This window comes from Schistocerca piceifrons, chromosome X (genome assembly GCF_021461385.2).
Source record: "Schistocerca piceifrons isolate TAMUIC-IGC-003096 chromosome X, iqSchPice1.1, whole genome shotgun sequence".
Taxonomy (NCBI): Eukaryota; Metazoa; Arthropoda; class Insecta; order Orthoptera; family Acrididae; genus Schistocerca; species Schistocerca piceifrons.
This window is the reverse complement of record NC_060149.1, coordinates 482915381-482939975: the sequence shown is the minus strand read 5'-3', so window position 1 is coordinate 482939975 and position 24595 is coordinate 482915381. Positions and strand designations below refer to the sequence as shown.

The following is a 24595-nucleotide window of genomic DNA, read 5'->3' as shown; positions in this document are numbered from 1 at the left end:
ATACATATCTGTGACAAAAGTTAAAGTACAGTAATTGGAAACAGATTAAATGAAAGAGTATTGTGGGTGAGCTATGCTGCCACATAAAACATAAGGTTATTGTACCAACTATACATAGCTGAAGCTGTGTAGGAAATATAATTCAATGTGGTAATAGCAAATGAAGAAGAAAACACAGCTTAATGTTTGCATCAGGATGCTTCTTATGTTGAATAGACTGGAGTTGTGGTCTTCAGTCCGAAGACTGGTTTGATGCAGCTTTCCATGCTCTCCTATCCTGTGAAACCTCTTCATCTCCGCGTAACTATTGAAACTTACATCCTTCTGGATCTGCTTACTCTAGTCATCTCTTGGTCTCCCTCTATGGTTTTTAACTCCCACATTTCCCAACAATACTAAATTGTTGATCCCTTGACATCTCAGAATGTGTACTGTCAACCCACCCATTCTTCTAGCCAGGTTGTGCCACAAATTCCTTTTCTCCCAATTCTGTTCAGTACCTCCTCATTAGTTACATGATCTACCCATTTAATCTACAGCATTTTTCTGTAGTACCACATTTCGAAAACTTCTATCCTCTTGTTGTCTAAACTGTTTTGTCATTCATGTTTCACATCAACACATGGCTGTACTCTACACAAACACTTTCAGAAAAGACTTCCCAACACTTAACTCCATATTTTATGTTAACAAATTTCTTTTCTTCAGAGACACTTTCCTTGTCATTGTCAGTCTACATTTCATATTGTCTTTACTTTGTCCATTTTCAGTTATTTAGCTGCCCAAATAGAAAATCTCATCTGCTACCTTCAGAGTCTCATTTCTAATCTAATTCCTTCTGCATCACTTGATTTAATTAGACTATATTTCATTATCTTTGTTTTGCTTCTGTTGATGTTCATCTTATATCCTTCTTTCAAGACACTGTCTGTTCCATTTAACTGCTCTGACAAGTTCTTTACTGTCTCCAACAGAATTACAATGTCATCAGCATACCTCAAAGTTTTCATTTCTTCTCCCTAAACTTTAGTTTTTGTTTTGTTTCCTTTACTGCTTGCTCAATGGACAGACTGAACAAGATCAGGGATACTACAACTCTGTCTCACTCCCTTCTCAACCACTGCTTTCATTTCATGCCCTCAACTCTCATAACTGCTGTTTGCTTTCTGCACAAGTTGTAAATAGCTTTTGGTTCCCAGAATTTTACCCCTACTGTGTTCAGAATTTCGAAGAGAGAATTCCAGTCCACATTGTCAAAAACCTTATCTAACTCTTGAAATGCTATAAACATAGGTTTGCCTTTCCTTAATCTGTCTTGTAGGATAAGTTGTGGGTTAAGTATTGCCTCACATGTTCCTTCATTTCTCCAGAATCCAGACTGATTTTCCCTGTGGTTGGCTACCACTAATTTTTCCATTCATGAGCAAAGAATTTGTTTTAGTAAATTGCAACCATGACTTATACTGATAGTTCAGATGTGCTCACACATGTCAGCACCTGCTATCTTTGGAACTGGAGTTATTATATTCTTCTTGAAGTCTGTGGGTATTTTCCATTTCATACATATTTCTCACGAGATGGAAGAATTTTGCTATGGCTCTCGAGACTATCAATGCTTCTGACAGAATGTCTTTTACTCCAGTAACCATGGTTTGCCTTAAGTCTTTTTCAGCTATCTGCCAAATTCTTCTGGCAATATCATATCTTCCATTTCATCTCCATTGATGCCCCTTTCATTTCTATAATGCTGTCTTCAAATACACCTCCCTTGTCTAGGCCCTCTATATACTCCTTCCACCTTACAGCTTCCCATTCTTTGCTTAGGACTGATTTTCCATCTGAGCTCTTGATACTGATACAGCTGCTTCTCTTTCTCCAAAGGCCTCTTTAATTTTCATGTAGGTGGTATCTACTTTTCCCCTAGTGATATATGCTTCTAATTCCTTGCATTTGCCCTCTATTCATTCCTGCTCAGCCACTGTGCACTTCCTGTAGGTCCCATTTTTTAGATATTTGTATTACCTTTCACCTGCTTTGTTTGTTGCATTTTTATATTTTCTGCTTTCATCAGTTAAATTTGATATCTCCTGTTTTATCCAAGGATTTCTACTAGACCTTGTCTTTTTAGCTGTTTGATCCTCTGCTGCCTTCACTGTTTGATCTCTCAAGGCTATCCATTCATCTTCCACTGTATCCCTTTCCCTACTCTCTACAACCTCTGGTTCTTTCCATTTATCCCCCCCCCCCCCCCTCCCCTGCAGTTCATAACCAATAAATTGTGGTCTCCTCCACATACACAACCTTCTTTCATCAACCTTAAACCAAGTGTTACAATGATTAAATTATACTCTGTGAAAAATTCTACCAGGCAGGTTCCTCCTTCATTCCTTTCCCCCAATTCATATTCACCAGCAATTTTGCCTTCTCTTCCGTTTCCTTCTATCGAATTTCAGTCCCCATCACAAATGAGTTTTCACCTCCCTTAACTATCTGAATAATTTGTTTTATCTCATCATACATTTCTTCAATCCCTTCATCACCTGCAGAGATAGTTGGCATATAAATTTGTACTGCTGTGGTGGCTGTGGCTTCATATCTATTTTTGGCTACAATAATGTGTTCACTATGCTGTTCATAGTAGCTTACCCATATTCCTATTTTCTTACTCATTATTAAACCTACTTCTGCAATACCACTATCTAATTTTGTATTTAAAATCCTGTATTCACCTGACCAGAAGTCCTGCTCCTCCTGCCACCGAACTTCACTAACTCCCACTATCACTAACTTCTGCCTCTCCATTTCCCTTTTTAAATTTTCTAATCTGCCTAACCAATTAATGGATCTAACATTCCATGTTTCAATCCACAGAATGCAGTTTTGTTTCTCCTGACGATGACATCCTCACGAGTACTCTCCACCTGCAGATCTGAATGGCGGACTATTTTACCTCCAGAATATTTCACCCAAGAGAATCCCATCATCATTCAACCATACAGTAGAGATGGATGCCCTCAGGAAAAATTGTAATTACAGTTTCCCCTTGTTTTCAGCTGTCCACAGTACCAGCACAGCAGGCTGTTTTGATTGATGTTACAAGGCCAGATCAGTCAATCATCCAGACTGTTGTCCCTGCAACTGCTGGAAAGGTTGCTGCCCCTGTTCAGGAAGTACATTCTTGTCTGGCTTCTCAACAAATAACTCTCCAGTGTGGTTGTGCCAATGACATGGCTATCCATGCTGTGGAGGCATGCAAGCCACTCCACCATTGGCGAGGTCCATGGTTCATAAATAGAATGTAGTCATTTAAATAAAAAATTATTATCTTTGTGAACTTGGTTGGTTGGTTGGTTGGTTTTGGGGAAGGAGACCAGACAGCGAGGTCATCGGTCTCATCGGTTTAGGGAAGGACGGGGAAGGAAGTCGGCCGTGCCCTTTGAAAGGAACCATCCCGGCATTTGCCTGGAGCGATTTAGGGAAATCACGGAAAACCTAAATCAGGATGGCCGGACGCGGGATTGAACCGTTGTCCTCCCGAATGCGAGTCCAGTGTCCAACCACTGCGCCACCTCGCTCGGTTTTGTGAACTTCTTCGAGTCAGTCTGCAGGAGTGATTCACAACATCAACATCATTAATCAGCTGTTTACCATCAAAATTCAGATAAACTTTTTGTATCCTCATGTCATAGAAGTCTGCCTCATGGGGTTGGACCCACCGTGTGACAACCATCTCTGGCTCTTTGTCAGTCAGGCAGGCCATGGTATGGACATCTTTATGATCTCAATCTTTGTGAACTTCCTCCAGTCATTCGGCACCTAATGGCTGCATTGTGAACTCTTATGCCATCTTCATATATCAGTTTATGGTTTGCAAGCATTTCCTTAAAGTCTTTGTGACACTGTTATGGTTGGGTAGTCAAATGATCCCACCTGAATGTATTATTATTTTGTGACTCACTCTGAGATTAATTAATATTTAGTAAGTATCAGATAAATTGTTTGTGCAAACATCAAGTATGTTATTTGTGTGAACATCTACTGCAAACAGTGAATGTGTCATGAAATGTGATAATGAAATTACTCAGTATGTTTGTTGCCACTGATAAGACTTCATAAGTGTAGCTAATGGCCAGTGGTATGTGCACTGTGTAAATTCATTAGAAGAAGCTCATCATCATAGTGCTTCTGAGATGTCAATGAATTTTAGAATATTTCTAGGTGACATGTGTGCTGTCTTGTCCATCAGGTTGCTAAAGCACATAATTACAAGGAAGAGATATCAAGAAGAGCAGCTACCAAGGCCAGGCAAACACAGGCCAGTAAGCTTACTGCCAGTACTTATGCTAGGAGGCAATAAGTATAGAACTGCCTATAGACAAACATATGAAGTGCAGCAATGAAATAAATTTCCCTGGGATCATGAACAGAAAAGAAAAAAATAAAGCTTAATTAAAAAGTTCTAGGAACAGATAAAGAAAATATTGTGCTTTTTTTTTTTTTTTTTTTTTTTTTTGCACATTTACCATCAAAATTCAGACAAACTTTTTGTATCCTCATGTCATAGAAGTCTGCCTCATGGGATTGGACCCACCATATGACAACCATCTCTGGCTCTTTGTCAGTCCGAAAGCAATGACTCCAACTGGACAGGAATTTTTTGAGGCTCTGGAACAGAAGGGAAATCATGGTGAGTGTGGTCTGGACAGTAGGATGGGTGATCAGACATCTCCCAGCTGAACATTTGCAGGACTTATGTCATCTGCAGTGCCGTGTGTAGCTGAGTATTATTGGACAGTGAGACAACACTGGCACTAAGTATCCCGCAGGCTCATTCTTAATGGCCTGCCAAAATTTTCACATTGTTTTGCAGTAATGCTCAGATTTCACCATCTCACCTCCAGTCATGAATTCAAAATGAGGAGAATGTGCCTTCTGTCCCAGAACACTGAAAACAGCACTTTTTGTGCAATCACAAACTGACTGAATTTCATCCTGCAGAGAAAACCACTGTGGTGCCAATTCATTGCCGGTTGCTCACTTGCTGGGGTATCATGTGAAACCCACATCTCCCCACCTGTGATGATCTGGTCCAGAAATGAATTGCCATCATCACAGTACCACTACAGAAAGTCAGAGCTGCCCTCATGCACTTGGCTTTGTGTTCTGGAGTCAGTTGCTTTGGCATCCACCTAGCCATAATTTCCAGAATTACACATGCTCAGCATGCAACAAGGAGGGGCACATGTGTGGGAACTAACTGCTGAGTTCTGTAATTATAGTGTGATGATTCTCCATAATGCATTCCCATACCAGCTCCACCAGCTCTAATGTCACATGGTCTTCTGCTGCACTCCTCACTGTGAACGTTTTAACTCTCTACTCCAAAGTTTCTGCACCACTGACACACCATCTGCTTGCTTGTGACATTAGTCCAACAGACCTGGCGCACCTGACACTGAATTTCAATTGGTAATAAGGTCTGTACATTCAAAAACTTTATCACTGATTGCACTTCACACATTTTAAACTGCTGCTACAAAGCTACTGGGAGACCCCAGAAAGTTTTGATAGTGCATGCCACATCATTATTCCTTCATATATACACAATTGCTTCCCATAACATATGTTTTTCTAGGTGTGGGACGAGTGGGAAACTTAATTTGTGGACATGCTTTGTATGAGTAAAAGCATATCTCTTGCTTCTATACACATCTACCGACAGTACTACACATTTCGCCTCCTGAATCAAGTACCAGCTTGCAAATCTGCCTCATAATTTCTCAAATTTTTCAACTGCCATTGCTTTAAAAATAATGTAAGACAAACTTTAAAACAACTCTTGAACACCATATAGAGGTCATTTGTAAAATGTGAAAAGATGGCCTTCATATAAGGGTTTTGGGAAGACTTACTGTCAATCTCTGGCTGTGTTGGAGATAATATTTACCTTGTTACCTTTAATCTTCTCAGACTGGTAGGTGGAGTTCTTGCAGCTGCTGCAGGACAGAGAACTGCGGAGCAGTGCTTCCTCATTGCCTTTCCAGTCCTTGAGCTTTCTCATCAACGCCAGCTCCTTCTTGATCTTCTGTAGACAAGAGACAAAATCTGTCATCATTTTTGTTTACTGATTTACTTGTTCTTTAACTAAACTTCTTTTATTTCCTAGATGGTAATAACAGTTGAAGGCTAGTGCCAGTTCATCAATTTCCTAAGGCAGTATGACGGTATTCTTAAAAAAAAACTCCTTCCAAGATTGAAGATATCTGGGAATTGTTAAGTACAAAATGTTTTGAGCATTTTAGCGAAGTTGCTAGAGGTGCAGTGCTTGCACAAAAGTCTTGTATTCATTAAGTTCCTAGGTCACTTTAGATTTAGTAAAGGCAATTATTCTTAATAAATGAAACTTTTCTACAAAAATGTGTAGCATCAAATAGAAAATGTATCACTTTTTCATTTTTATAAATTGAACAGTATTATTGAATCATACATTTAATCAATTGCCAATTAGACCTTTCACACGTCAAGCAAATTTGAGTTTATTTACATGTGATTAGTAATTAAAAATAAAAGGATGTTATTTTTTATTAAAAATTATGTCTGTATTTGTTAGTTAACACTTCAATGACAGTAAAGTAGAGTTTAAATAAAATGTAAATAAAAGAAGGTGTTGCTGGTGACATTCATATGGTCAGAGACTTCATGATTACAAAACACTTATACTATGCATTCAGTTACCAGTGACTCTGTTTAAATTTAATCTTCAAATGTAATTTTCTATTGTTTTTTCATACTGCATCTTACAGCATTATGAAATTGATGACAGGGTGTCAACAAGTATCAAGAACATCAAAGTGGGCTACTTTCTAAGATCCTCTTATCAGATAATATGTACAATATCACAGCATATCAGAAGTTTTCAAAATCTCCCTCAATACCCTCAACCTCCCCACAACAAAAGCTACATGCTCCATAACTCCTATTTGTTTTATACTGAAATCTTATTTGCCTCTCTTATCCTCATCCTCTACTTACCCAACATGAGTACCAGAAATAAAAGCTTTAATTTTTGTCCAGTGACTGACTTTTGGTATTTACAGAAAAATTTCAAAACTTGAATCATGAGTTAGCCTAATTCCACAAACAATCATAAAAAATACAATGGAAGGAGACACCAAATGATCAAAAAGCACATAAATGAGACAAATCTTTACTAAGCTTCTTTACAGCTAACAGACTAATAAGAGACACTACAGTAGTCAGGTTGTAGTGTTGGAACACTGTAACCATGTGTGCGTGTGCGTGTGTGTGTGTGTGTGTGTGTGTGTGTGTGTGTGTGTGTGTGTGTGTGTGTGTGTGTGTGTGTGTTTCATTAGTCTATATCTAAAAACAAAGATGATGTGACTTACCGAATGAAAGTGCTGGCAGGTCGACAGTCACACAAACAAACACAAACATACACACAAAATTCAAGCTTTCGCAACAAACTGTTGCCTCATCAGGAAAGAGGGAAGGAGAGGGAAAGACGAAAGGATGTGGGTTTTAAGGGAGAGGGTAAGGAGTCATTCCAATCCCAGGAGCAGAAAGACTTACCTTAGGGGGAAAAAAGGACGGGTATACACTCGCACACACACACACACATATCCATCCACACATATACAGGCACAAGCAGACATATTTAAAGACCATTTTTTCATTAGTCTGTTAGCTTTGAGAAACCCCTGCAAATATTGGTAAGCATGAGTAATTTGGAAGTAGATTTCTTCAGTAATAAATGCAAGTCTCCCAGGACTGTATATTAATTAGGTTCCTTTCAGAGTAAGATAATAAAATAGGTCAATTTTTAGTAATCATACATAACCACATGCCTGATGAAAGATTTGTACCTAAGGAATGAAAACTGTACAGGTAACACGAGCACACAAGAAAGGAAATAGCGGTAATCCACCAAACTGTAGACCCAGATCACTGTCATCTATTTGTTGCAAAGTTTTGAAACATGCACTGTGTTCCAGCATTACCAAATATTTTAAAAAATGCTGTTGACACATAGTCACAATGGATTCAGGAAATACCATTCTTGTAAAACACAACTGGCACTTAATTCACATGAAGTAATTAGCGCTAGTCGATGAGAGAACTCAAGTTGATTCCAAATTTCTAGATTTCCAGAAAGTTTCTGACACAATTCCTCACAAGTAGCTTCTAATCAAATTATATGCCTATGGTGTATCATTTCAGTTGTGCAAGTGGATTTGTGATTTCCTGTCAGAAAGGTGGTAATTGGCAAGAAGTCAGTGAATGAAACAGAAGTAATCTCTTGGGTCCCTCAAGCAAGAGTTGTAGGCCCTCAGCTATTCTTAATCTATACAGATGATGCAGGACAAAATCAGGGATGCCCTTTTAGATTGGTTGCAAACATCTGTCATTTACTAACATCAAAACTAATTATAAAATGATTTAGCTGAGATATCTGCATCATGCAAAAAGTGATATCTGATCTTGAAGACTAAAAAGTGTGAAGTCCTCCACATGAATATTAAAAATATTTCGTTAAATTTTAGTTACATAACGAATAACAAATTTAAAAACTGTAGACCCCACTAAATATCTAGAGCTGAAAATATACAAAAAATCTTAAACTGGAACCATAATGTAGGAATTGTACTAGCAAAACAATTAGAAGGTGCAACAAAGCAACTAAAGACACTGCCTATACTTCCCCTGTCAGACCTCTTATGCAGTGCTTTTGCAAAGTGTGCAGTCCTTATCAGATAGGTTGGCTGGAGGGACAGCTCCTTTTGTTTTATGGCGAAATAGGGAGACAGAGATTGACACATATGATAAGCAAGTATGGACGGCAGTCATAAAAGCAAAGGCATTTGTTGCTGTGATGAGATATTTTCAAAATATTTCAATCTCCAACTTCATCCCCTGAAAGTCAAAATATTTTGTTGACTCTCATCTACATAGAGGAACTGATCAATAGGTTAAAATAAGATAAATCTGAACTTTCACTTTTCCCTCATGCTGTTTGAGTGTGGAACAGTAGAGAAGTGATCCGAAAATGGTTCTATGAACCCACTGGCAAATGCCTAAGTGCAAACTGCAGAGTAATCGTGCAGAAGTAGATGTACACTGAAGTGACAAAAGTCATGGGGTGCTGATATGCACATATAGAGATAGTTGTAGTATTGCACATACAAGGTATAAAAGGCCAGTGCATTGGTGGTGCTGCCATTTGTACTCAGGTGGTTTATGTGAAAAGGTTTCTGACGTGATTATGGCGACAAGATTGGAATTAACAGACTTTAAACTTGGATTCGTAGTTGCAGCTAGACACATGGGACATTCCATTTTGGAAATTGTTCAGGAATACAATAACTCAATATCCACAGTGTCAAGAGTGTACCAAGAATACCAAATTTCAGGCATTACCTCTCACCATGAAGAATGCAGTGGCCGATGGCCTTCACTTAATGACTAACATTCCATCAACAATGGGCTCATTAGAAAAAGAGCAGAAGCTTGGTTAAGGCAAGGATGGGGAAGGAAATTGGGCTTGCCCTTTCAAAGGAACCATCTTGGCATTTGCCAGAAGTGATTTAGGGAAATCACAGAAAACCTAAATGAGGATGGCTGGATGCCAGTTTGAACCATCGTCCTCCTGAATTCAAGTCCAGTCTGCTAGCCACCACATCACCTCGCTCGGTCGCATAGAGTTGTCAGTACTAACAGACCAGCAACATTGTGTGAAATAACCAAAGAAATCAATGTGGGACATACAATGAACGTATCCATTAGGACAAAGCAGCGAAATTTGGTGTTAATACGTTACGGTAGCAGATGACTGACACGAGTGCTTTTGCTAACAACATGCCGTCACCTGCAGTGCATCTCCTCGGCTCGTGACCATATCAGTTGGACCCTAGATGACTGGAAAACTGAGGCGTGGTCAGACAAGTCCTGATTTCAGTTGATAAGACCTGACGGTAGGGTTTGAGTGTGGTACAGAGCTCAAAAAGCCCACGTTGCAAGCTGGTGATGGCTTCATAATGGTGTGGGCTATGTTTACATGGAATGAACTGGGTCCCCTGGTCCAACTGAACTGTTCACTGACTGGAAATGATTAAGTTCGGCTACTTGGAGACCATTATAGCCAGTCATGTAATTTAAGTTCCCAAACATGTCACTGGGTCCGGATTGTTCACAATTTGTTTGAAGAACATTCTGGGCAATTTGAGCGAATGATCTGGGCACCCATATCACCTGACATGAATCCCATCAAAAGTTTATGGAACATGATTGAAAGGTTTGTGCACAAAATCCTGCACAGGCAACACTTTCGCAATTAGGGATGGCTACAGAGGTAGCATGGCTCATTATTTCTGCAGGGGACTTCCAACACTTGTTGAACCCATACCACGTTAGGATGCTGCACTACATTAGGCAAAAAGGGGTCCCAGGACTTTTGTCTCAACGGTGTAGGTACCTGTTGGCCTCTCACTGTCATAGGATGCAGTGGGAGGTTACCTTTTCCCTTATTTTTTACATTCCATACAGGGTACTGCAAATATTGTAATACTACAGTGATCACATGATTACTCAGATAAACACTAGCTTTTGCAAAAAGTATGAGTTACTAAAAATTGTGACTCTACTATGGACATAGTGCTGTCTGGTAGCTGTGAGCATATCTTGTACCGTGCCACAACCTTCATTGTCTCCTTCCTCTCCTTGCTGAACTTGACCACCTTCTTCATCCAGTTTTTCACATCCCTGATTAACTGTGTCACATCATTCTTCCGTCTTTGATAATATGCTGACAATGACTCATCAGTCCAGTTGCAACCTCGCTCCACATTCTGCAGCTTCCAGATGAGGTAGTCCACCTTCTTAATTTGCTTTTTATTCTCAATGGTGAGCTGGTGCTTCTTTCTGTAAAGTCGTTGTAGTAAACTACTGAGCTGGGTCTCCATGTCATTCATCTGAGTCTCTATGTTTTCCAACCTTGTGGTGAACTGTATAAGAACTGGCAGCAGATTTGCCAGGTCTTGGGTGCAGGTGCAACTTTGTTCCTGCTCTGATTTCGACACTGGAAGAGAGAAAATCAGATATCAACAATGATGGAACGCAAATATTTTTTTTTTCTAACAACCTGAAACTAAAAACAGGCAAACTACTCTCACTGGTTACACCGAGATCCATAAGGAATCCACAGAGACAAAAAAGAAAGAAAGTGCTATTGTACTATTCAAAAAAATGCTGATTTCGGCCTATAGTGGCAGTGAGAACTTCTTGCTGCACAAAGGCTATTTACAGAGATATGTGATGATTGGAAGATTATGGATGCATATGAAAATTTGTCACATATTTTTGTAAATAACAGTCTTGGTACAGCAGAAGCTGTCATTGACACTTGTGGATTGTTTGTCCAGTCGCAAGTTGTCTGATGATGGCCTAGAAAAAATATAAAACAAATATTATTGTGGAAAACTAATGCTGTAGCTTTCAGTTATTTTTTAATTTGATTAGTTAGCCGTTCATATTGTAATGATACATATGCATACTTGCCAACCTTTAAAGATCAGGAGATTCAGATTTATAAATCAGGAGGAATGAATGATCAAAAACTGTGGCTCATTTTCAGTATAAACCCGAGACAACTGATGTCTTTCACTATGATGTCACAAAGCATTATAACAGGTATAAAAATGCATATTGAAACACCAGAACTGTCATCAAACTTTCTTGGTCAAGAGGTAACACTGACATTGTGGGGTGGCACCTTGTACTGCATATCTACTGATCTTATTATTAACTCGTAACCTAAGGCAGTTGGACAAAAATATGGAAACACCATGAGAAATGGGCGTTTCAACATAAATGCAAATTCTGGTGAGGGTGCAGCTTGCGCTGTTGTATGTGACCATGAATGGCACTTGTGCAATGTCCTCAATAGGTAGCAAATGTCAGTTGTGTGCTATGTAGTTGTGAATGCTGCTAGTGCATTATGTCAAAGCTAAGTCAATTCAAATGTGGGCAAATTGATGGTTCTTGTGTCGTGGGTGGTTTCACACCCAATAGCCAAAGTGTTTGGTGTTTCAAGCGGCACAATATGAAAGTTTTATTTTGCATACAGGGAAAGTGGGACAACACCTTCTACAATGTCACAGTGCAGACAAAAGTGGGTGTTGAGTGATAGTGATAGATGATCACTGAAAAAGACTGTGACAAAAATAAGAGGACAATGTCTGCAAAAGTCACTGCAGATATTTTTGTTTATATTTTTTGTTTGTTTCATTTTTGTGATTACAACTGGGCATGTGGTATCAAAGCAGCAAAGCTATCATATGAAAAGCTATTATTTTCAAACCATTTTATTTGTGCTAGCATGCAGTTTATTCTATTTATGTTGTCATTATACATGATTCTTTTAGTTACAAACTGTTGCTTTGTGGTGACAGTGGGGGCCTCATGGAGCTCCAATTTAAGCTGTACTGCATGGTGATCTGAGATGGCGATTTTAAAACTGATGCACTGTGGGATAGGTGGGTCATGTTTGTAATTATGTTGTCAAGACATGTTTTACTATTGCCAATTTCTCTAGTGGGTTCCCGAATGAGTGGGGTCAGGTTAAATTCATCACACGGGCGATGTAACTTTTTGGTGCCGACATCATTTGTTAATAAATCTATATTTATCAGCATTTGCACAATGCAGCAGGCACACAACTTTTATTGATGGCAAATTGATAAACAGGTAACACAGTACAATACAATTATAATTTGCAGAGCAAATTTTAATTTCCATTGATAGTTTCATTGATACAGTTCTTCAGAATTACTATTTGCTCGAATTTGCAACTCACTTAATACCCATAATAATTAGTAGATGTCTTTGCGGTATCACTAACTGTTAACAATGGAGGTAAAACTGAATTAGCTTTCTTTGTGTTTTCTTTGTATATGCACACTAATAACAGCTGTCTTTGTGCAGGTTTCAGAGTTTCACAGCAATATGATATCAAAGTAATGTTTTGAGTCTTGCAAAGAAATTAACAAAATTCTGCAATAAAGAAAGACTGTAAAGTTTTTCATTAAATGAAGGACAACATAAAGGTAAGTTATCTGCAAAAGCTAGTTTCTACATCTACATCTACATGATTACTCTGCAATTCACATTTAAGTGCTTGGCAGAGGGTTCATTGAACCACAATCATACTATCTCCCTACCATTCCACTCCCGAACAGCGCGCAGGAAAAACGAACACCTAAACCTTTCTGTTCGAGCTCTGATTTCTCTTATTTTATTTTGATGATCATTCCTACCTGTGTAGGTTGGGCTCAACAAAATATTTTCGCATTTGTAAGAGAAAGTTGGTGACTGAAATTTCGTAAATAGATCTCGCCGCGACGAAAAACGTCTTTGCTTTAATGACTTCCATCGCAACTCACGTATCATATCTACCACACTCTCTCCTCTATTACGTGATACTACAAAACAAGCTGCCCTTTTTTGCACCCTTTCGAAGTCCTCCGTCAATCCCACCTGGTAAGGATCCCACACCGCGCAGCAATATTCTAACAGAGGACGAATGAGTGTAGTGTAAGCTGTCTCTTTAGTGTTTCATTTCATAAAATCTGAATATGGTTTGCATAAATGGAAGAAAGATTTACAAGCAATATGAAATATGTGCGAAAGCAAAACTCACACATGTGTGAAAGGAAAACTATTCAAAGATCTGGTACTGCTCATGAGAGTCAATGCACCATTACTGAGGGAAATCTACGAATTGTGAGTGAGATGAACATTACTGATTTTCAGGTTCCTTTGACCTGGTTAAACAGATTCAGATAATTATGCAGAAAAGGAAGTTGCAAAATTATGAAGTTTACTTCGAGTAAACTTGTAGAGAAGTCATTAAGAGGTAGTACTTTAGACAAATGTGTAGCTTCTTGCTATCCCCTAAAATGCTCTGAGCTGCTTGTGCAGTCAATAAATGCTATGGCACATTCATATACAACAATGCCAGTGATAAGTATCAATGGATTACTGTTTCCACAGCTTTACATGTGTCTTCAGGAACCTCAAGGTTATTAAGGCCTATGATTTAAAAGACTGTTTAGTTACAAGAATCACTGAATTGAAATAGAAAAATCTGGAAAAAAGGGAAAGAATAATTTTCAATACCACATTCATAATGTATTCTTACCAGTTGCAGAAAACAATTCATTGTTTTTGTTGGACTCTTTTGACCTGGACATACAGACTCCTCCATCCATAGGTCCTTATGATGGGGACAAAAATGCTATTAACCTAATTCAGATTGCATCTGGAACTAATAGTGTGACTCAGTCTCTTAATAAAGAAATTTTTCAACAATGTGGAGCATTTTTCAGAAATTTGTTGGACAATATAATTTCTGATAGCTCTTTGTCATTTCATGTTTATCAGTATAACAGTATTGTTAAACTTCAATCATTTGTGTATTGTCAGTTTGCAGCATAATATGCAGAGCAATGGCCATGACCATTTCTTACTCCATCCCAGTTATGTCTAAATAAAACTAGTAATTCATGTGCCTCAATGAATTAATTTTTCTCTCATCTGGTGTGCCTTGTGTGAAGAAAATTTTTGCCTTCATCATCCAATTCATACTTTGCGTTTTTGTGATAACTACAGTGAATAAATAAGGAACTACTTCATTGTTGGTAGAACATACTGTATTAAAAAATTATCATAAGAACTGTGCTACAGGAATTTTTATAAAATAATGTCGATGAATTGAAGTCACAACTGATGAAAATTTTCTATCATGTAGTGTAAGAAACTGCCTTGATTTTCTTTCCTCAGCCAGATGCATGCGTAACAATAAAATCTGCAACAGTTTAGCTGTCAATATGAACCAATGGTTATTCAAAAAATTAACAATGTGAGACATTTTTTGATATGGTTTAAGAGCTTAAAATTCACAAGTGTGCACTTTGGACTTCACCCTATGTTCTGTTGTCATGGCTGTGTCTGCTTGTTTGCTGGATTGTGCACTAGGCAGAAAAGGCTGTACAGACTGCTGTAATAAGTGGTTCATCATGGGGCAAAAGTGAGTAACTTCCATTTTCTTAATACTTGCGGTGCACCTTATCAATTAAAATTTTGGCAGTACATTTCTTTCTGTGTATTCTTCCTGTGTGAAAAATTTCAGGGTATGTTTCAACATGCTGGACTGGACCATTCCCTTGTAAGAAGTTCTTAGTGATAATTGACATATTTGGATTTGTCTGCTAGTGATTAGATGTATACTATAATAAAGTATGGCTGGGAACTGTGGACTACACAAATACTTGAATCAGGAGACATGCAACCCATGGGTTGCAGTTTGATTATCATCTACTAGATCTACCCAAAAGACATTCATTTCATAGCCCTTACTTGTTGTGTAGCTCTCGTGATCAATACCAGGATGGAATGATTTGTTTCCATTTTAAAAGAGAAAGTATGACCGCTATAAAACAGTGTCTGCCATGTTGTTCTGTGACATACACATGAATATTGTAAAGAAAGGCTCCCAACTGGCTCTCAGGCACACTCTGAAATTCTGCCAAAACTGCTCCTCTGTTAAGTTTCAGGGTTAGTATCTACTTTCTTCTCATACGATTTCACATACTATATATCAGCATGTTCAAAGACAGCTGCTATTACATATTTCTAGATATGCTAAGTCATTAAAGGAATCTCTAAAATTATCATGATATTTAACACTTGTTATGTAGCCTATTAGTATTCACCTATACTTAAATATCAATTGACACTGCAATAATCATAAGAACATGTACAGTACCTTTCTCCTTGCGGATGAAGATGAAAATGGTAAATTTATTACCATAATGAGAAACAAATCACTGAATCAGAACACAATGACTAAGATACAAGTGAAATAACAGCTTAAATAATAATAATTTAAAAAAAATTAAGCCGTTCCGTGATCCAGGTAACAAAATAACACCTATGACCATCCCCTCTAAAAATTTACTCTGATTATAAGAACGTTAGGTAATAAGTGAATTCAGTCAACACACAAACACAACACACAAACAAGTACAAAAGAGAACAACACCTGCAATAGAAATATATGTCCTACAAAATATTTGAGAAAGAAGAAAAATAACAAATAATATGTGGGTGATGTGTGACCTTCTATATGTGTCTTGATTAGAAACAGGTAATGGATGAAGGACTTCCAGGATCATTCCATGTCAAATCACCCAATAACTCTAGGATTTATAGCCCTCCATCACAGATTTTCATGAAACTTTGTATACTAGCTCATACCTATAACAAAGGACCTTCTGGATATTCTTTTTGGTCTCAGATTTAAATGTTTCTTATACTGAATTTTCAGTATAGTGATGTTCTGATAATTTGGCTCTTCGAGAATGTCCATGTGAAATGGTACTTGTCTACAGAAATACTCTTAACTCAGATGTATATGAAGCTTTTTATTTGTAATTTCTTTCAGAAGTTAAGAGAGGCATACAGTTAGCATGAATGAATTTATTTAAGCATTAAAGTTTCAAAGAAAATTACAAAAAATATGTTAATGTTTGTCACTTTACAATTTCAGGAAAAATCACAAGGACCTTGAAAAACACTTCTTGTTATAATAAGAACAAACATGATTTATGGAGCATGGTACTCAGTGACAACATAAGATACAATGAAGTACAGGTTGCACATAGTACTGAACACACTGAATGGATAACAGTAACCAGGTTACAGTATAGGTCAAGCACACATCTGTGATAGCCAAATAATACTGCTTTTTGGTGGCCCTCCAGAGCACACCAGAGGCTTGACCCAGTTGGCCTCTATAAGTGGGCCTGTGAACCATATGGATGCATGAATGCTGAGATTGTACGTGTCATGAGTGAAGGTACATCACTTATATCACATTTCTCCAAACTGCTGGGAACCTAATTTTGGTCTCAAAAACTGCTAAGGTTGCAAGCTTTCTAAAAAAATATAAATATTAAAGGGTTTTCTGTAAAAGAATACACAAATAAATCGGAAATAAAGAAACTTTTTAATGTTAAAAAGGTCATTCCAAGTAAGTTCAGCCAATTCTGACACCTAGTGCCTCAGATGGAGGTGTCTCAAATTAGCATATTTACATATCAGTTATTCTAGGCAGACAAATCAATCTTAAGTGTGAAAAATTTATGTCATTTTACTAAGTGATTTTTTTGAATGACTATATTATATCACATTTACCTGTGCAGCAAACCACCAGGTCATGGTTATAAAGTGTTGTGTGTGTTTGTAGTAGCTTGTTTGAAACATGTGCATAAATGAAAACACTGCAACAGTCACTGCCATGTGTTGTTGAACATCACTGATATGCAACAATTGGTCCTTCTGGCCTCAGTTCCTCTTTGTCTTTCTGTGAGACAGGTTGTATTGTTTTCTGGTGCAGCCACTTATCATTCTGTTTGTAATGCAGTCTGTTTTTAATTGAAGTAGTGCCAACTCTTCAATTTTTTTCAGAGATGAGTGAAGAGCAACACGATTTGGTAGTGTTATGGTCCAATATAAACCTTGACACTATCAAGAAAGAACTATACAGGGTGGCCCATTGATCATGACCGGGCCAAATATCTCATGAAATAAGTGTCAAATGAAAAAACTACAAAGAATGAAACTTGTCTAGCTTGAAGAGGGAAACCAGATGGCACTATGGTTGGCTTGCTAGATGGCGCTGCCACAGTTCAAACAGATATCAACTGCGTTTTTTTAAATAGGAACCCCCATTTTTTATTACATATTTGTGTAGTACGTAAAGAAATATGAATGTTTTAGTTGGACCACTTTTTTCGCTTTGTAATAGATGGTGCTATAATAGTTACAAACATATGGCTCACAATTTTAGATGAATAGTTGGTAACAGGTAGGTTTTTTTAAATTAAAATACAGAACATAGGTGCATTTGAACGTTTTATTTCGGTTGTTCCAATGTGATACATGTACCTTTGTGAACTTATCATTTCTGAGAATGCGTGCTGTTACAGCGTGATTACCTGTAAACACCACATTAATGCAATACATGCTCAAAATGATGTCCGTCAACCTCAATGCAGTTGGCATTACGTGTAACGACATTCCTCTCAACAGTGAGTAGTTCGCTTTCCGTAATGACAGTGGCATGTAAAGTGCCCTCCGCCACACACCGTTGGGTGGCTTGTGGAGTATAAATGTAGATGTAGAAATATGCTATTCAATACCGCTTCAGCCGCATGCGATCTATGAGCTAGACATCCATCATGTTGGAAGTACATCGCCATTCTGTCATGCAGTGAAACATCTTGTAGTAACATCGGTAGAACATTACGTAGGAAATCAGCATACATTGCACCATTTAGATTGCCATTGATAAAATGGGGGCCAATTATCCTTCTTCCCATAATGCCACACCATACATTAACCCGCTAAGGTTGCTGATGTTCCACTTGTCGCGGCCGTAGTGGATTTTCCGTTGCCCATTAGTGCATATTATGCTGGTTTACATTACCGTTGATGGTGAATGATGCTTCATCGCTAAATGGAACGCGTACAAAAAATCTGTCATTGTCCCGTAATTTCTCTTGTTCCCAGTGGCAGAACTTTACACGATGTTCAAAGTCGTCGCAATGCAATTCCTGGTGCACAGAAATATGGTACGGGTGCAATCGATGTTGATGTAGCATTCTCAACATTGGCATTTTTGAGATTCCTGATTCTCACACAATTTGTCTGCTACAGATGTGCGGATTCTCCATGACAGCAGCTAAAACACCTACTATGGCATCATCATTTCTTGCAAGTCGTGGTTGATGTTTCACATGTGGCTGAACACTTCCAGTTTCCTTAAATAAAGTAACTATCCAGCGAGCAGTCTGGACACTTGGATGATGTCGTCCAGGATACCAAGTAGCATACATAGCACATGCCTGTTGGGCATTTTGATCACAATAGCCATAGATCAGCACGATATCAACCTTGTCCGCAATTGGTAAACGGTCCATTTTAACACAAGTGATGTGTCACAAAGTAAATACTGTCCACACTGCTGGAATGTTACATGATACCACATACTAATACGTTTGTGACTATTACAGTGCCATCTATCACAAAGCGAAAAAAGTGGTCCGACTAAAACATTCATATTTCTTTACGTACTACACGAATATGAAATAAAAAATGGGGGTTCATATTAAAAAAAAAAAAACAGTGGATATCCGTTTGAACTATGGCAGCACCATCCAGCAGGCTGACCATAGCGCCATCTGGCTTACCCCTTCAAGCTAGACGAGTTTTGTTCTTTGTAGTTTTATCGTTTGATGCTTATTTCGTGAGATATGTGGCCCGGTCACTATCAATGGACCACCCTGTACATATGGACATCACAGTTACTGTTACTCAAAGGTTTTTGGAAGCCATCAAAGAACTTGTGATCATTTCAGAATTCACAGGCTGATAGATAGTAGCTAAGAGAATTGATGTCAAACCAGGCAAAAAACTTTTTACATGTTGTCAGACTTTTTTTTTTTTTTAAAAAAAAAAAAAAAAAACCTGTAATAGAAATTAAAGTGATGCCAGTGACCCAGAGGTAACTTTCATGAGTCAGTGCTTGAAAGTCAATGTATTAAGGATGTAAATAAAATGTTAGATGATTTGGAGTGCTCTCCCTTAAAGATTCATACCATTCCAAATCACATCAAGGCCTCATATGGCAAACAGAAGCTACGAACAGTGAAGCATGTTTTGGAAGAAAAAGTGTACCAGGCATTGGATTGCAGTGTTGAAATTTTTGATAGTAGGGAGGATAAAATGGATGATGGAATTGTTAAGATAGCCAAAGAATTTGATGCCATGGCAGTCTTAATGAAATAAAAAATGGGTAGTGTAAGGAGATCTGAAAAAAAAATTGAGTTTTAACTTTAGCTTCTCTGTCTTGGTCAAAAGACAAAATAATGTCAGAATTCAACATTAGTGAGCATGTAGTTCAACTGGCAAGGAAACTGAAAACAGAGATCAATGTTTTATCAGTTCCTAAGCCAAAAAGAGATAAAATGATCACTGATGAAACTGTAAAGTCTGTCACTGATCTTTACCAAAATGATGAATATACTCTAATGTTACCAGGAGAAGAAGACAAAGATTGCATTCAGAAGAATGTGTATATGCAAAAAAGACTTATCCTCTGCAACCTGAGGGAACTATATTATTGTTTTAAATGGGTGAACCCAAACATTAACATTGGTTTTTCTAAATTTTGTTCACTAGACCAAAGTGATGTATTTTACCTGGTACTACAAGCACTTATTCAGAAGTGTCTGTTCTATCCACCAAAATGTAAAACTGCTTTTGGATGTGGAACACATTCAATCAACATAGAAAGAGATTATAAAATTTCTTGAATGTGACTTCGAAAACTATGACTGTATTCTTAATCACTTGATGATTCTGAAGTGATAAAGTCTTAGGTTTTTGAAAGAAAAATTACCTTACAAATATGATGATGATTAAACTGAATACAGCCAGTGGATTAACACAGACCATCAGACTCAACTGGTTAATCAATCTGGAACTTTTGATTTAAGTGGTTGGCTGAACACTACTCACAAGTCAAGAAGCTGTATTGTTTCACTGATGGCTGTACTGCTCAATATAAAAATAGAAAAGCTTTAAAAACGTGTGAATACAAAAATGATTTTTCCATTGACAGTAAACATTCCTTTTTTGTTACTAGCTGCAGTAAATTTGTATGTTGTAAGTGATGGATTGGGAGGAACTGTAAAACATGTCTTCAACTAGAGGACAATGTATAAATATAAAATGCATCTGGTGTTTACAGTTTCTGCAAGGCTAATATTGACAAATGTTTTTTTTTTCATTTATTAGAGAAAATCAATGCAAACATCCTATGAAGGAAACTCGAGAAGAGATTTTTCACAACCTGCACAATGACTGGTACCAGGAATTTTCACTATTAAAAACCACTTCCCTGTGATTTATTAGAAATTAGAAAATTAATTTATTCAAAAAAGCCTTTCTTGATTTTCTCATTGAATGTAAATGCCTTGCAATGGGCATGTACTGATCCTTAACAAATTCTTTTGTGGCAGCTGTATACGATGACAAGTAATAGTTTGCCTTTATCAAGAATGTATGTAATGAAGAAGGAGACACTGAGCTACTTTTTTTCCACCCATTTGGACTGTCAGTGTCATCTTTTGACCTGAAAAGGAAGACTCTTGTTTTGCGCCTTTGGAAAACATTTTATGTACTGTTGGTGTACTTGGTGATGGTAAGTTCCTGTGGGACCAAACTGCTGAGCTTCATATACACTTGAATAATGGGTATTCCTGTAGAGAAGTACCACTTTGCATGGGCATTCTCGTAGAGCCAGATCATCAGAACATCACTAATTGAAAATTCAACATAAAAAGTTTTGGTCTGAGGCCAAAAAGAATTTCCAGAAGTTCTTATGTTACCAGTGTAAGAAAATATACAATGTTTCATGAAAACCTGAGATGATGGGTGGCATGACCTGTGTGATTTGTGGCGTGGTATGACTCTCTAACCATTGACAAAAAAACTGAAATGGCAGGTTTTCAAGGCAAATGTCTGAGGTTTGATGACAAGTAGCTGAAAATCGGGGGAAATAATGGAATAATGGGTTAGCGGGAGAAAAGGTGGAAAATCAGGAGTCTCTCTCTACAGGAGAGTTGGCACATGTGCCTATGGTCCAGAGTTTATACTGAATCTCAGGTTCCCCTGTTACTGAATCAGTAAGTAAGTTCAAAGATTGATGGAAAGCAGCAGTGTAACATCTGCAGTAGGACCATATGTGGTAAAACACGGCAGCATTCAGTACCATTTGGAGGATGTTGGCAGCTTTACCTCATCATTCTCATTACTTAAAAAGTGTGGTTTTTCACATACATGTTTTGATTTTAATTATCTCTATAATGTGTTTGTATAGTTTATTGCACAGTTTGATCCTCAGTAAGACAATACTGTTTTGAGTTTATTTCAAATTAAGTGCAGCTTTACTGTAAATTAAGTGTAGCTTTATTTGCATGATCACTGATGGGGCTGTTTGTCTAATAAGTATATAATCAGACTTACCAACACTTTAATCAGATTTCTCAAGAAAAAGAAAGAAAAGTTTAACAGATGATACTTACTGATAGACAACAGCAGCTGTCCAAAATCTACCTGTAACAAAAGCAAAATTACATTCAGTAACATAATTCACACATCAAATATAAGTAACTAAATCATTTTCAGCACACACTGCAAGGCTATAGCAAAGGAGTTAAGAGACTATGAGTCTGTCACATAGTGGAGAAGCAGTACAGCAGATACTGTAGTGAAGTTGTAAACTGAAAGACAAGTGTGGGCAGGAGAAACAGGCAAAGGACATTCTTTGTTAGTTAGTTAGTTATGTGTTCCATTGATCAATAGCATTGAAAAACCGTTATGATGTGAAACATTTCAAATGCGCACAGCAAACAAGGCCCTTTTTTTTTTTTTTTTTTTTTTTTTTTTACATTATAGTGTTATACCTAAATATTCCTATTATCTATCCCATTCCCTTAAATGGCACAAAACGCATATATCATATCTCCAGATTTATTTACTCATATTCAAGGATTTATCAATGGTATAGAAGGAGTTGTCAAGATTTGATTTGATTTGATTTATTTCGTGTTCCCTAGGTCCAACTGTGTTGGATACACAAGGACGTGGAACGAGTCAGTTTTTTACAAATACACTCTGATAATCTTGTAGCATATACAGAAATTTGAGTACATAATTATATAAAAATTTATACCGTAAATTCTTTGGGCAGCAACACAGAAAAAGAAAATACATATTTTCTTAGAATCATTAAAACACTACAGAAAACAGATACAGAGCACACACAGATACAGAGCTCAGGTTAAATAACTTTCTTAGTGGGATTATGTCAACTTGTATCATATAATATTAAAATATTACAATTTATTTAGTTAAAAATTCATCTAGACTGTAAAAAGCTTTTTCTAGCAGAAATATTTTTAGTGCTTTCTTAAACTTACTCTTGTTATGAATCTCTGTCTTTATTTCAGGTGGAAGAGCATTGAAGAGTTTTGCTCCAGTGTAGTGGACACCCTTTTCCGCCAAGCTCAAATTTCTGAGCTCGCTGTGAATGTCATTCTTCCTCCGTGTGTTATGCTCATGGTAAATACTGTTTGGTTGAAATATCTCTATATTTTTACAAACAAAACAAATGAGAGAAAAAATATATTGGCATGTAGTTGTGTATATTTTAAATTTAGGAAAACTATTTCTACACGAGTCTCTTGGGCGCAATCCATATATAATTCTTAAAGCTCACTTCTGTGCAATGAACACTTTCCTTGCTAATCGCTGGTTGCCCCAAAAAATAATTCCGCACTCAATGAGAGAATGAAAATAGCCATAGCATGCCACTTTTGCAGTGTTAAGTTCAACACATGTAGGGACAACCCGTAAAGCATAGGTAGCAGAGCTAAGCCTCTTACAGAGATCAATAATATGTGAAGACCAGTTCATTTTCTTGTCAATGTGCACTCCAAGAAATTCTGTTGTTTCCATTCTTTCTATTGGTTGATTATCACATATCACACTTATCTCTCTCTCTTTTTCTGTTTTTGTACAGGATTGAATAAACCGGTCTTACTGGAATTTAATCTGAGACCATTCACCTTGAACCAATTAACCACATCTGAGAGTATGTAATTAATGAGTTCCTCAAGATTGTTGTCTGTTCTACTGCTCAAAAAAATTGTGGTATCATCAGCAAATAACGTAAATTTACACGGCAGGCTTGTACATGATGGTAGATCATTTATAAAAATCGGGAATAATATTTGCCCAAGAATGGAACTCCATTCAGAATCTGAGGAAGCGTCACATACTCCACCCGAGCTACTCAAGACAACTTTTTGTTTTCTGTCTTGGAGGTACGACTGTAGCCAATTGCCTGCAACACCACTTATTCCTACTAATTTTGCTTTTTGCAAGAGAATCTGGTGATCAAAACAGTCAAACGCTTTGGATGAATCACAGAAGACACCAAGTGCTGCATTTTTTCATTAAGGGTTTCTAGGACTTCATTTGCAAGTGCGTAGACTGCGTCTTCTGTTGAACGGCCCTTTTGAAAGCCAAATTGCCTCTTGCTGAGAACTCCATTCTTCATGAGATGATCAGTAATTCTTGTATGTATTAGCTTTACTAGAATTTTGGAGGAAGCTGTCAGCAAAGAGTAAGGTCGATAGTTAGTTAGTTCAGCTTTATCGCCCTTTTTTACAGGGGCTTCACTGGGAACAACACCTTTTTGAAGGGAAGTGTTGAAAATATGACAGAGAATGTCCCTTATCCACACACAAGAATATTTCAATAGATTGCTAGATATATTACCAACCCCTGCAGAGTTCGTACTTTTTAGAGACATGATGATTTTTTGAATTTCTTCTACAGTGACAGGATTAAGGTGCATTTCTGAAATTGTGTTTGAATATACTGCTTGACA

The 24595-nt window shown here is 37.5% G+C and overlaps 1 long non-coding RNA gene across 1 annotated transcript; it reads right to left on the bottom strand.

The window, feature by feature from the left end:
* Window positions 1–10997: 10997 nt before the first annotated feature.
* On the bottom strand, window positions 10998–23169 carry LOC124721139. The gene is made up of 3 exons (XR_007006276.1): window positions 23121–23169; window positions 22224–22254; window positions 10998–11092 (listed from the first exon to the last, which is right to left on the bottom strand). It is a non-coding gene; the product is annotated as an uncharacterized LOC124721139 (long non-coding RNA).
* Window positions 23170–24595: the final 1426 nt, after the last annotated feature.